We start from the raw sequence: 13424 nt of genomic DNA on the forward strand, positions 1-13424 counted from the left end.
AACATTTCAGACAAAAAATATTCATATCAGCCAAAATCAGCTGGTCAGGCTGTTTAAAGATCAGTAACCTGTATCCTGGGAACAATTTGGAAAAGATGTTTCTTCGTAACATTAGAATGAAGTGATATTTGTAATGTTTATTTTGTGTAAGAATAAAAGAAACTATCAATTTCAAAACATGCCAATGTATAGTTTGATGTGAAAAAACTCATTCTGCTTGTTTAAAATCTGCATTTTTAAATAAATCCATTGTTGGGTTTTCCTTTATGGCTCACTCAGGGCACCTCATGAGAATGTAAGTAAAATGTGCTGTGAAAGCATACTTTGCTAAGTTTCAATAGTGGAGGGTAAACCTTTCAAATGAAGCAGAACGACGTGCTAAAGGGCTAGCATGTTCTTAAAGAGACAGAGGGCAATTTCAAGGCATCCAATGATGCAAAATCCAATTTTCTTTAATTGGATTAAAGGAAATTTAATCCAGTTTAATTTCATAACAACTGATGGTAACATACTTACTTGATTGTCCCACAAAATGCCACTGTATGCCTGTAAAGAACATATTACAGCCCCGTTGTGTTTTACACAGTGAACCCCTCCAGACTGAGATCACCTCTGCAGGGCTTTAGCTTCTGCGTCATGATGGATGACTTTACCTCTTCTTCCACAGCCCTCCCCTGTTTGCCCTTACATGCCTAGGGTGCTCTTAGGTGGCTGACCCCATGCTTTGACTGTTCCAGAGACGGTTTCTGTATCCAGAGAGATACGGTAAGGAGTTTTTATGAAGTGGAATGAGCCACTCTTCACAACAGACTTCTAGGCGAAATGCACCGTCTTGCTCCAGTCCAGACAAAAGTTTTGCACCACGAACTTGGAACAAACTTCTTTAAAAATTGCAAAACAGCTGAAACACCAAGTTCCTTTAAATCTGGACTAAAACAAATCTGCTCAAGGTGGCTTTTCAACCAGAACAAATGAAACACTGACCAACCCACGGACAGAATACGCACAACACCCAGAAACGTGATAACCTTCAGACTGAAGCTGCTTCTTAAAACTTTATAGAGACATAGTGTGGGAGTTTGTGTGTATGATTTTTTTGCTGACTCATATTTTCATTTAAGAGACTTTACATCATTCTTTAAAGCCCATTCTGTCATTGCGGGAGAAAAGGTTTGTGTCTCATGGTGGCAGCTTGATGAAGCCGAAGACTTCATTCTTCATACTGAAGCGACTTTGGTCTTTCTTCACAAATGTCAGCCCCGGTTGTGTCTGTTACTTCGTTTTTATTTATTTATTTTTCCACAATTGGTCTCTGCAGGAGCTGAAGGTCTTAGTCCTGTCAATGCTCTGCAAACATCGCTGGGCCACCATAAAAAAATCAACACAGGAGGAAGCAGGTAGGAGGACTGACACCAGAGGGTGAGCAAAGACTTGATGTTTTCATAATGACTATCTTCCAGTTATCATTCTGCCGAGTTTTAATTAAGGCTTTGCTTCAGAAGCGTAAAAACTGCTCGTTTAAACCTTTAAAAATGACTCATTCAATTCCATTTCCACAGGAAGAAGGTTAGCCCCGGCTCACCGTTTAATAAATGCTTTGACGAGGTTTTTGATTCGCTCAGACGTGCCTCCGCAGCAGAGCGAGTCCGATGGGATTATTCTCAGACGACGGCAGAGCAATAAATAAAACCTTATTCCCAAAATGTTCAAAAAATTAAGTGAAGAAGCAAAAGAAAACACAATTGTCTCATTTGGCAAAATAATCTTTCTCAGTATGAGTAATAGAAATCATCCCATGACTGTGTTCACACCAGTCCTCGTAAGTCCGCTGCGATCGAACACCAGTTAGTTTTTCTAGAAAGTCCGGTTCATTTGGGGAGGTGTGAATGTGCAATCGGACAAAAAAAAACATGCTCTGGTCCTTCTACCATGCCTGGTCTCTGTTCTGTCTCTGTTAAAATACTTGAAGTAAACTGTAGTGCGGTTCAAAGTAAAATGTGAACACCAAGTAAACCGGACACTGCTCCAAAAGCAGGAAGCAAACCATACCGTATTTACCCAGAGCATTCTGGGTAAATACAACAAATGCGTTAGTGGGTGACATGGCTCATAGTCTTTAGCCAATGACAAAAGAGAAAAAAAATCTGATGGCGCTCTTATTTTGCTTTCATCTCTTGAAGAAAGAAGTCATGGCCAGTGTCTCCTTCTGAGGTTTTTGTGCCGTTTCCTTCAGAGACTCCTGGTGCGGCGCCACCACAGGCGAGGAGGTGAACAGGTTTTTCTATGAGTTTGGTTAGTTTGACACAGTGCAGTGTGAAAGCAAATCACACCTGGTGAAAATATAAGAAATGTTGCAATTTTATTCCCCAATCAAACCCACTCTACCAGACTATCAAGTGTGAAAACACTGTTAAGGAAGCTTTAAGGTTTCAGATTGTAAAGGAAACCCATAAAAGACCTGGTGGGTCATCAAAAGTAATCCCCCGCACCCAACCTTTTATCAGGTGTGACAACCCTCTATGTGGCCATACAGTCATAACAGCTGTGACATGTGGGTATCGCTAGAGACATCGATCTCTAGTGATCAACAGGTAACAAGGCTGCTTAGGCTACTGACTACTATTTGTCACTCAAGCTCCATTCTCCTTCTTTTCTCTGATTTCGTGTTAATTGTTGTTATTTCAGCTCTTAACTTTATGTTGTCTCTCTTTTTTCTATTCTTAAACCATACATCTGGTCTGACATTGTGGAGAAGTGGACGCATCAGCTCAGCGGCTTGACGCAACCCGCTGGTTTTCTGTGATAGAAAATCAGTTTATAAAAATAAACTGAACTTGACCGCATTGGATCAATTTGAAGTGTTGTGGAATCTGTCTGTCTGATAGGGTTGAATAATTGCTATTTTTGGAAACTGCGTTAGGGTGATATTTGTTGTGAATTGTTTCTGTTTAAATAAACTGAATTGAATTGAAACAGCCTACCTAACAAATACTTGTAAAAAAGGAAAGAAAAAAAAACAGGAAAAGTTTGCATACATTTTTTGAGTCTTATTTTCTTAATTGACCGTCTCTCTGATTTACAGTCTGCAGGTTGTCTGCGCCTCTTTGTGCTGCAGCCATCGCTCTCTGCCTGAGCTGTTTGTTGCTGCGTTTTTGACTGGCAGATAATAACGACGAAGTCGCTACAAGCTCAAACTTTATTTGTACTACACAAACATAACAAGTCCTCAGTGGCCTCAGCTGTGATGATGAAGAGCAGTCGACACCACGTTCCCTCAGAATCCTCCCCGGAATCCATTATGTCGGCCTCCATTGTTATACCAGGTCTGTTGGTACAGAATTAAAAAGCGTCTTGGTCTGACAAACAACAAAAACCTCAGTGAAGAAGTCGTTCATTTGCTATTCTGTCTGCAGGTGAAGAATGTGACAGCTGAGCTGCCAGAAAAGATTGCTGTGTTGTTGACAGCAGGGAAAAGTTTACCTGGGGCCGGAAGTAAACAACGGAGAACGAGAAAGTCAGGACAAGCGAGCAAACAAAACAAAACAGTCTGAAAAGTTTCATTCAAAATGATTTTGTGGGCTGTGAAAATATTCACTTTCACACATATTTATCAGTTTCTTTTGACTCGATAACTATGCACAAAAACACCATCAGCTTCTGGGGACAATGGTACAAAATATGTCTGACTGCAACTGTTAGAATGTTTTCTCGCACTTTTATTTATCATTCAGTCATTATTACATGTATTTAGCGTACATGCTGCCTCGTTCTTCTCATTTTGGTTAACCACGACTTCTAAGGCGGCTCTTTCATCCATTTTGCCCGTGCTACGCTAGCAAGCGTGACGAATCAGCTATTTTGATGCATTATTTTAACTTGTGATTTGTGATAAAAATAGCTGAAAAACAGATTAGATTTTATGATGATTTTTTTTTTTTATGTATCGGTTTCCACGGAGGTCTTCAACTGCCAGAGGAAGGAGATAAATTCAGAATCAGCATCTTGTTTTAACAAGAAACTTTCAAGATTGCACAAGATGCAAAATGAGAAAAAATGTAAACTTTTATCTCATAATTAAGACTTGACAATATCATCATAAGATATTTTTATCTCATAATGTTGAGATAATTAGAATCTGGTGAGCTAGCTAAATTATAATACTATCTCATTATTATGACTTAAGTAATTCATAATGAGATACTATGTCAAAATAATGTGAGAGTCACAATTATGAGATGCAAGTTTGTTTTTTTTCCCCATCAGAGTGGCAGAAATTGGCTTCTATATGATCGGATTTTATTGCCATGCTGTGGCAGTTAAAGACTTCCATAGCTTTAAATGTTTCTGTTTCTGCCTACCTACCAACCCTTTCACATAGTCCCAAAAAAATACGGTGAACTTTTCTGACTTTCTGCCGAACACAAACTTCCAAAGGGCGTCAATTCTTTTTTCGAGTAAAAACTCTTTCATTGGATGCAGTAACTAATGGGTAGCTTCACCTAATCAGAGCTAATCGCACACAAAATTAAACAACAATGATTCCCCGAGGCAGACGAGTGTCATTGAGCCAGCTTAAGCTCATTCTCCTCCTCCTATTTCACCTTTTCAAGCCAAATGGAGACATTTATTCCTTCCGTGGCTGTGGAAGGTTAATGGCACATTAGTGTCATGGTGTTTGAATCAAACCCTCGTCTCTCAGAGGCCCCGCGGTGTTGTGTTTGAACAGCGGACCGGCTGATGCACTGAAAAAAATAAGTCATTGGATGAACATAAAAAAATTATGGAAAGGATTTCCACGTGATTACTTTGCTTTATTTCAGCACCATGTACTTGTGTTACTCTTATTTAAAGCAAATGTTAGGTCAACCTAATTTATTAAGATTATTCCAATGTAAAGCAAATGTGTTGACTTAACTTGTTACTATGGTTATTCAATGGGCGATTCTAAATCAAACATGTTGGCTCAACATAATATATTGTGGTTATTCTTATATAAATTAAATGAGTTGGCAAAAAATAATTTATTATGGTTGTTCTAATTTAAACCAAATGTGTTGGCTTAACCAGAATTATGGTAATGCAATGGATGATTGTAAATCAAATGAGTTGGCTCAACTCCATTCATTAAGGTTATTCAAATTCAAATGAAATGTGTTGACTCAACATATGTTTTAAAGGTTCCTTTAACTCAGTTACTATAGTGTGACCCAGTGTAATGCAATACAGCCCGCCCAACTAATCTGCAATGTTTAGGACCAAATCATTGATGTAACTTCATTAAGATGAATATAAATAGTTGAAACCACCTTATTTTACAGTGGTACCTTCACACTACCTGATTCAGTAGGTCCAACTCACTAAAAGCAAGTTAGCTCAACAAATATGCTTCATGCTAAAAGACAGCTAGTTATACGTGTGGAAATCCTTTCCATTATTTCATGATGTTAATTCAAAGACATATTTTCAAGTGTTAATCAAGCATTTTAAGATAGCACTAGGTGAAAGTGTAGGAAGAACACTCAACAATTAGAAAAGGTACAACACAATTGTATTTTCAGAATTATTATACATCGTTTTTTTACAGCACAAAACACAGCTGAGTTGGACATTGAAATAAAAAAACAACTACAAAAAGGTTACAGTTTCATTTCCATCTAATTCTTTACAACATAAAACATGTCAGTATAGTTGCTCAACTTAGAGAACTGTAACAATATAAATCTTTTCTACTGCAGACTTTAAACACTCATTTTCCATATGAAACTTTACTCAACTGAGCGGTGAGTTTCATATTGAGAACTTGTGCTTTCTTTGATAAGTTCTTTCCATCCAATTTCATTATTATTTTCTGTATTACTTCAAAGGTATGCTTGAGTTACTGAGCAAGTTGAGTGCTGAACGCACTAAACTTGAGGGTAGCTCAAGTTTAGTGCGTAGATTAGTCCCAGCAGCATCACTTTTGCAGAAGATACACTGCCCAAGCTGTTCATAACTTCCACCTCCTCCAGGACAATCCCAACATCCAGATGAGGATCGGCACCCTCTGCTCAAATGACAACAATTCCGAGGACAGTCTCAGCTATGGCCATTTCTGCACATTCATCAACGTCCTAAGGGAGTTAGGGAAGGGTATTGGGGGGGGAGGAGACAATTCACATGTAATTAAATAAATAAATTAGACTGACATTGAGTCACTCATGGACCTTAGTTGTTGAAAGTATTTTGATAACTCTTAGGACCTCTATTGTAAACACAAAGAGAATTTAACATACCATGTACTCCCTCACCAGCTTCTCTGGATCTTCATTTAGGTACACACAGACCTTTGAGGATGCACTCTCGTCTGACCTCAGCAGTGTCTTCCTAAATATGCAGATCAAAAAACAATGAACAATCTCAAAACTCCAGCAGTATAGGTTCACACACTTGAAAACATAGCTGCATTCAAAGGAAGTCACAACAAAAGTGATCAGTGGCTTGCAGTCTGTTTGAAAGATATTTAAAATTGTTAGTATCCCTTCATTATGCCATGACTAAAATTGAGTATAACATCTCATTTAAACATCTAAATTAAGATGTTATAGGTTTAAATAAAGACATGAATATATCACGAAAGAAATATGTGAAAAGTACAGAATGGTCAACACAGTCTATATCCTTCTACTTTAATGAATATGCAAAGCATTCCATGTCTTACAAGTACATGGACAGTAACGTCACATATGCCGGTGTTTAAGTGTAAAATGTTTTAAACAGGTCATATCTACGAGACAGAGAGAGAGACTACACTCCTTACATTTCCACATCCCCACGCAAATAAAGACAAATAAAACAGACTGGCCAAATAAATGTTTAGCTGAACCCTAGCTTTATAAGCTCTCTAACACTACATTCAGTAACTTTAGATCTGGCAAAACTTACTATTAGCCACTGAAATCTATAACTTGATAGCCGATGAGCCCCTTGACCAGTACTTACGCAGGTGGATTACAGACAGGTGATCAGGTGATGTTCTGAAAGAGATCAGATATATTTTCAGCCATTAAAATATGCAATTCATACTGAAGTGAGTTGTATCTTTTAGTACAAGTCCCTTGAATGCCTCATGAATATAATCACTGGACACATGCAAACACATATGTACAGAATAGTGGTGAATTGAACATGGTAGAAAGCAATAGTAACATAGGTCAAAATGAGCACAATCAACACAAAAAACATCAACATTTCAAAATTCAACCAATGAACTTCAATATTGTTTCTGAGCTACAATTATTTGGGGACAACAAAGAAGAGTCCAAAAAAAAAAACAACATCTTTACAGCAGAGGAATATGTATTTTAAAGAAAAAAAATAGAAAGCTCAAGTCTGTAATAATGGATAATCCATTGAGAGTTTTAGCCTGACAAAATATACTAGAAATCCATAACTAACAGGTATTTTAGGAACATTTAACAAAGCTCAGAAAGCAATGCTTTCTGCAGGTTTCACCGACTGAAATGTAGGACTTTTTATTACCATAATTAATTAAGAATCTCGATGATGATAGAAAGGTACCAAAGTGTGTGTATCTACATTTACCTCCATAGTAACATTACTGAAATAGAATTAAAATAGTTAGAAATAGACTGTTAGATCAGTGTGTTAAAAATCCACTAAACCTCCAGGGAGCTCAGGAGGAGCAAAACTGTGACATTTCCGGGGTCCATTTGTGTCTCTGGCAGCAGCTTTGTACACTACATATGGCTCTGCAGAGTTTTTTCGCACAGAATGTACCTAACATGGTGCGGCGATAAATGTAAACAAAAAGCTATCTGCTTAACCTAACCGACTTAATCTACAGAACATGAAAATGTGACACAAGTATGGAACAAGTAGAAAATGGTGCAAATGGTAGAGAAATTTTAAGTTACATATTTTTATATGGATTTAGATGAAAATAGTTTGACTCTTACCTTCTTCAAATTAAGTAGATGCACGCCAGGAATCTCCCCTCTGCCCTTGAAAAAACCCAACAAGGTGCAAGCCAGTTATCTCGCGTGATTTTCCGTAATCTCTTGATGTCGCTGGATCCTCTTCAGCGGGAGATGAGTCTGACACAATAGCGCTTTGGAACTGACGTCACTGTGTTTTTTTTTATTAGATTAACTTTGACAAATATTGATATTGAATAAAATAAAATTATATATATATATAATAATATATATATATATATATATATATATATATATATATATATATATATAATATATATATATATATATATATATATATATTGAGGGTCCTGCAGTATCTTGGCACAGCCAAGATACTGCGCAGGACCCTCAAGCTCCCAGGCTCAGAGGATAAGAACCACCCGCGGTGGGTATATATATGTTAATTAGATGTATTCAAGTTGAGATAACGTCATTCAATAACGTTAGCTCACCTTTAATACATTTTAGTTCAGTTGAGAGAAAAAACCGATTGTCTCGCGTGTTCTCGCGTGATACCCCGTGATCTCACTCGTTGTCGTCAGCACAATATCAGTCTAACTATAATGAATCATGTTAGCTCAACATGATTCAATTTTATAAATGTGAAGTCGTGGAATATCTTGTTTATCCAACATGATTTTATCACGTTTTCGCTTCAAACCCAACATTATTGTGTGAAAGGTACATGATATTTTTTGTTAATGTAATACGCCCCGACGTTCTTTTTTTTTCGGTGGAAGATCTAGCTGACGTAATTGAATCACGTTATCTCACCTTGAATACATTTTATTCCATTGCGAGAGAAAACCGATTGTCTAGCGTGTTCTCGCGTGATATCCCGTGATTTTCCGTAATCTTGCGTGAACTTGCGTGATATCCCGTGATCTCACTCGTGGTCTTCAGCATAGGATCGGTCTGACTATAATGAATCATGTTAGCTCAACATGATTACATTTTATAAACGTTGAAGTTGTGGAATATCTTGTTTATGCAACATGAATGTATCATGTTTTTAGCTCAAACATGGAATTATTTAGTTAACAGTACATGATATTCTTTTGTTAATGTGATAACCCCTGAGGTTCCTTTTTTACAGTGTGTTTAACAGTACGGTCGCGATAACCGTTGGAACAAACAAACGAGGAAACAAACCAAAGAGAAAAGCAATCAACAAAAAAGATGCAGGCGGGGGGAAAGGGTAGAGGGGCTTGTTACTCAGACGTCGGGATAATCTGAGCGTCTGGTTGTGTGCGATATGTGCTGATCCAGGAGACTGCCACATTTGTTTGTGTCGCCGTCTCATTTGCATGGCGACTGGTGCGTTTTGTCCTCTTCCGAAAGAACATCCGAGGACATCTTTAGACGATGAAAGGCACGGCCATAAATAAAACAGTAGCGGCCTCATGTTGCTGACGCTTGTATACTTTTGGGGAGATTTCTTATCACATCTTAATTACGCCCATGTACAAAGCCACCGGTCTCTCTCCGAGGACGGCGCCCACAGAGGATGGAGGAGCAGAACGCAAACGTTTGGCGGTTCTAAATAAGATGTTATTAAACGGGGCTGCATTAAAATAGACTTATTAGCATGGATAGAGTAAATAAAAGTTGTATTTGAACTCCCCTCCATCATTACAAATCAGAAATAACAATGTTTGCTCGATTCTGTGATGTTCTGTAACTATTCTGAGACTGCTGTCAGAGAATTGACTGAACTTTGACCTCCTGTTTTTTTGTTTTTTTTTGTAAAGTGAGAAACGAATGTCCACGTCATAGTCAATAAGTTGTGTGTTTGTGCCAAAATAAACAATAAAGTGTCGTTGTAGGTGAAAAATTTGTTTGCATTAATTAGGGACATGGACAATGTTGGGGTGAGAAAAAGTCTGGTCTTATGTCGAGACCAAATGTGAGTAAACAAACACGGGCGACCCGGAAGACGGAATGGCAATAGTGGATGATGTTCAACAGAGAGAAAAACAACACAAAGACGTTTATAACGTCCACCAGACTTTCTGGTGTGCTGCTGTTTTGTCTCCAGGATATAGAATTCCCCTTCATGTTTCCCTTGCGTTCTAAATGTCAATCATTTAGCTTGGAACAACACGTGACAAGAATATCCCTAAAGATTATCTTGAGAGACATCCAGGTAATCTGGTTGTACTTAAGATAGTCACAAGAGGAAAATCTGGACTAAAATCGGCACAGAAATCTTCTGCCTTCCAGGCATTAATGAGCAGCATGTTGGTACTGGTCCAACCATATTAGCCATCATCCAGTGGGCTTCAATTGGCTTGAGGTGAGAAGTTTCTGAGGCAAAAATCAAGAACACAAGATTAATTTCTGGATAGTCCAATCCTAATCTGGAATACGTCTACACACATCCTTGAACTTTGCTAACGTTTTTATTTTGCTACATCAAAACTTGGAATGAAGTTATTGTCATAATATCTGCATTATGCTGTGAGAAACACACTCTGAGGTATATTACTTAGATTGCAAATGATGAGCTAAAATAATAACAGAAGAGAAACCCTAGGGAGGTAACATTAACTGTGAGAAATTCAATTCCTTCTGGAAGCTCATTAGAATATAAATCAAACGCAGGCGAGTTGATGTCTGACTCCTACGCATCATCTATTGTACCGTGGCAGTCGTCCAACTAAATTTCAACAAGTCAATTTAGTTTCTTAATGAGAATATATGGCCACGGAGATAACGACCTTCGGCCCACAACTGCCTAGATTTCTTGATCAGAAACATTACAGGGAAGCCTCAAAAACACCCCGCAAATGAGCTCCGCGTCTTCCTTCCTGAGAACGCCGATCAGGTTCGGCATTGCGCGCAGACGAGAGTGTGATGGCGGTTCGTCGTGTTTCTCGCACGGAGCCGTCCCGCCTATTAACTATGTGTCTGCTGCCATCTCTGGCGCCGGGAGGATTTGACACAGAACCTTAAATGAACTTCATTTGGGATTGGATGTCACCGTCTAAATTTTTCTTTTCTTTTTCAGTCATGACCTCTGAGTGCGACTCCTCCCGATGCCCGTTCGGTAACGAAGGACCCACGTTTCCTCGTGCGGCGTGGAGGGCCAGGGCGGGCCTGGCGACTTGTCTCGTCTGATTGGGATGTGAAATTATTAACGGATGCTGCTGCTCTTAAGCCAAGTTGCCCATTACTGTTTGGATGGCTCAAATGACAGGGTGTGGTAATAATGTGAATTACCAGCTTGAGTGCAATTGTGTTCTGCTGCAGTATTCGCATTTTTCACACATTTTGTAAAATGGAGGGAAAGTGCGCCCTTATTTTCCGTATAGTCAAAAAGAATTTTTTTTAAATCCATCAGTCTGCTTTGTATTTTGTGGAAAAAGTGAAATTAGCAAGCTGACCATAGACTATACACATAATGCTGTTAGCTTGTTGCTAAATGTTTACAGCTCTGAGTTTGCACGCGCTTCTGATTCTGAAACTTGACCCAAAAGATCTGCTCCAAAGAATGTGCTAACCTTAATGTGTTCACACCCATAGAATGGATATATATATATATATATATATATATATATATATATATATATATATATATATATATATATATATATATATATATATATATATATTGTTAGAATGGTCCTGTGGCAGTCTTTGGTTCTATCAGAGGAGAAGACGTCCCGGAGCCAAAATACACTGGAACGCTAACTGTGAGCATCAAAAACCCAGGGGAGCATGATCCTTTGAACATTTTTTCATAATGAATCTCATATTGATTTTGTTTTGAACTAGAAGGAAGAGTTTAAATTGGAAGCGCTAATATTATACTCCCACATGCTCAAGATGAAGAGACACACACACACACTCACACACAAGCAGGGTAGCAGAAGACGTTTCTGACCATGAAGAAGCCATCTCTGTGATGAATCCTGAGTCCTGGAGAACAGGAGGAGTCCAGGAGGAGTCCTGGACTCTGACAGGTGATCGATCGCTCCACTTGAAGCGGTTTGTGGAGAAGACGTTTCCACACAGCACTCACTCTCAACGTAGCGAAAATTGACAGAAGGTTAGCAAACTTACATGCCTGATTGGGTTTAATGTGTGGAGTGAATCAGTCCACCGATTTGATTTGAAGTCCTTCTGCTTTTTGTTCTGCCTGGAACCGTGTTCTTGCTCTCAGAGCGAGAGGTTTTTCTTTGCCGAGGGGCCACTCGGGGTCCATGATGCGTTCAGTTAGATTAGCCTGTCAGGTGTAATGTAATTGAGTGTGGAGATTAAAAAGAAGATATCACAGAGCATTATTGATTCCAACATGTGGATGGGGGTCACATGTACCGCAGTTTATCAGCTGCTCAGACAGACAGCTTGGGAAGGGGGAGCATTTTTACAACAATCCTCTGGGAATGAGGGGGACGGATTAGAAGGTCGCACCTGCTCCTCTGTTCATGTTTTTAAGTTGCTTTCACTGTTTGTTCTCCATCTCATTATGACTCCAAACTGGGGAAAAAGGAGTCTTGAACAATGCATTAAACACTATTTGGCTTGAACTACACTGATTTTTTTTAAATGGTGGAACTCTTTGCTTTGCTTTTTATTTGGACAGAATTAAGTTAGTTTGGATCTTTTCCAGCTTACATGATGCACAGGTCATGTGACCCACTGTGGGAAAGAAGATGTGAAAGTGTCTTTCTACTGGAACAATTTGAGTCTTCTACCCACCAAAGTACAAAACGCTGCCATATTAGTCCTGAGCTAATCCACTGAAAAGCCTCTTCGGTGGAACAATGCCAAACAGGGCAGCGAAAGGCACAAGGATCAAAAAGTTCTTTAAGAATTTTAAAGAGAGTGAAAGAACAACCCGATGCGGTGCAGCTAGGGACAAATTCAGGACATTCTGCATGTAGAAAGGCTGCAGGACCTTGTTATATGGGTCAACTTACATTCTGCAACAGACCAGTGACCTGCTCAGAGTGTACTCCTCCCTAATGCCCAACAACGACTGATAGGGACCGAATCCCACCTGGACAGTTTCTGACTTTGACCAGTGTTGGATGATGTACTGTCTCAAACGAAGCAACAGGTTGACAAAGAGACAATACATTCATTCCTTGTATAATTTTAGCCAGTCTACATCAGAAATGGCAGCATTTAAAATTGCAGTATGCAATTTTTATGAAGAATAAATACTTTACATATTGCCATCTGACGGAATGCGACGCTCCTGGCCAAAATCAACCTGAAGGTTGGGAGGAGCAGAGATTATGATTGACAACCCTGAGACCCGCCCCCTGGCTCTGATTGGTTGTTTCTGGTTTCTGCTGACACAGAGCTCTATTTTTTTCGCCCATTATTGGTGCCACACCAAACTATAACAACACAGTGGCAGTTTCAACAAATATATGTAAAAAATATATCTATATTTATAAAAGTAAAAAAAAAAATGGATAAAATTAAAATATTACG

At 38.8% G+C, this 13424-nt stretch overlaps 1 long non-coding RNA gene across 1 annotated transcript; it reads right to left on the bottom strand.

The window, feature by feature from the left end:
- Positions 1 to 6080: 6080 nt before the first annotated feature.
- LOC129364758 (uncharacterized) lies at positions 6081 to 8160 on the bottom strand. The gene is made up of 4 exons (XR_008606473.1): positions 7956 to 8160; positions 6979 to 7013; positions 6273 to 6363; positions 6081 to 6110 (listed from the first exon to the last, which is right to left on the bottom strand). It is a non-coding gene; the product is annotated as an uncharacterized LOC129364758 (long non-coding RNA).
- Between the last annotated feature and the right edge of the window lie 5264 nt (positions 8161 to 13424).

Source organism: Poeciliopsis prolifica, unplaced genomic scaffold, assembly GCF_027474105.1.
Source record: "Poeciliopsis prolifica strain line A6 unplaced genomic scaffold, Auburn_PproV2 SCAFFOLD001, whole genome shotgun sequence".
NCBI lineage: Eukaryota > Metazoa > Chordata > Actinopteri > Cyprinodontiformes > Poeciliidae > Poeciliopsis > Poeciliopsis prolifica.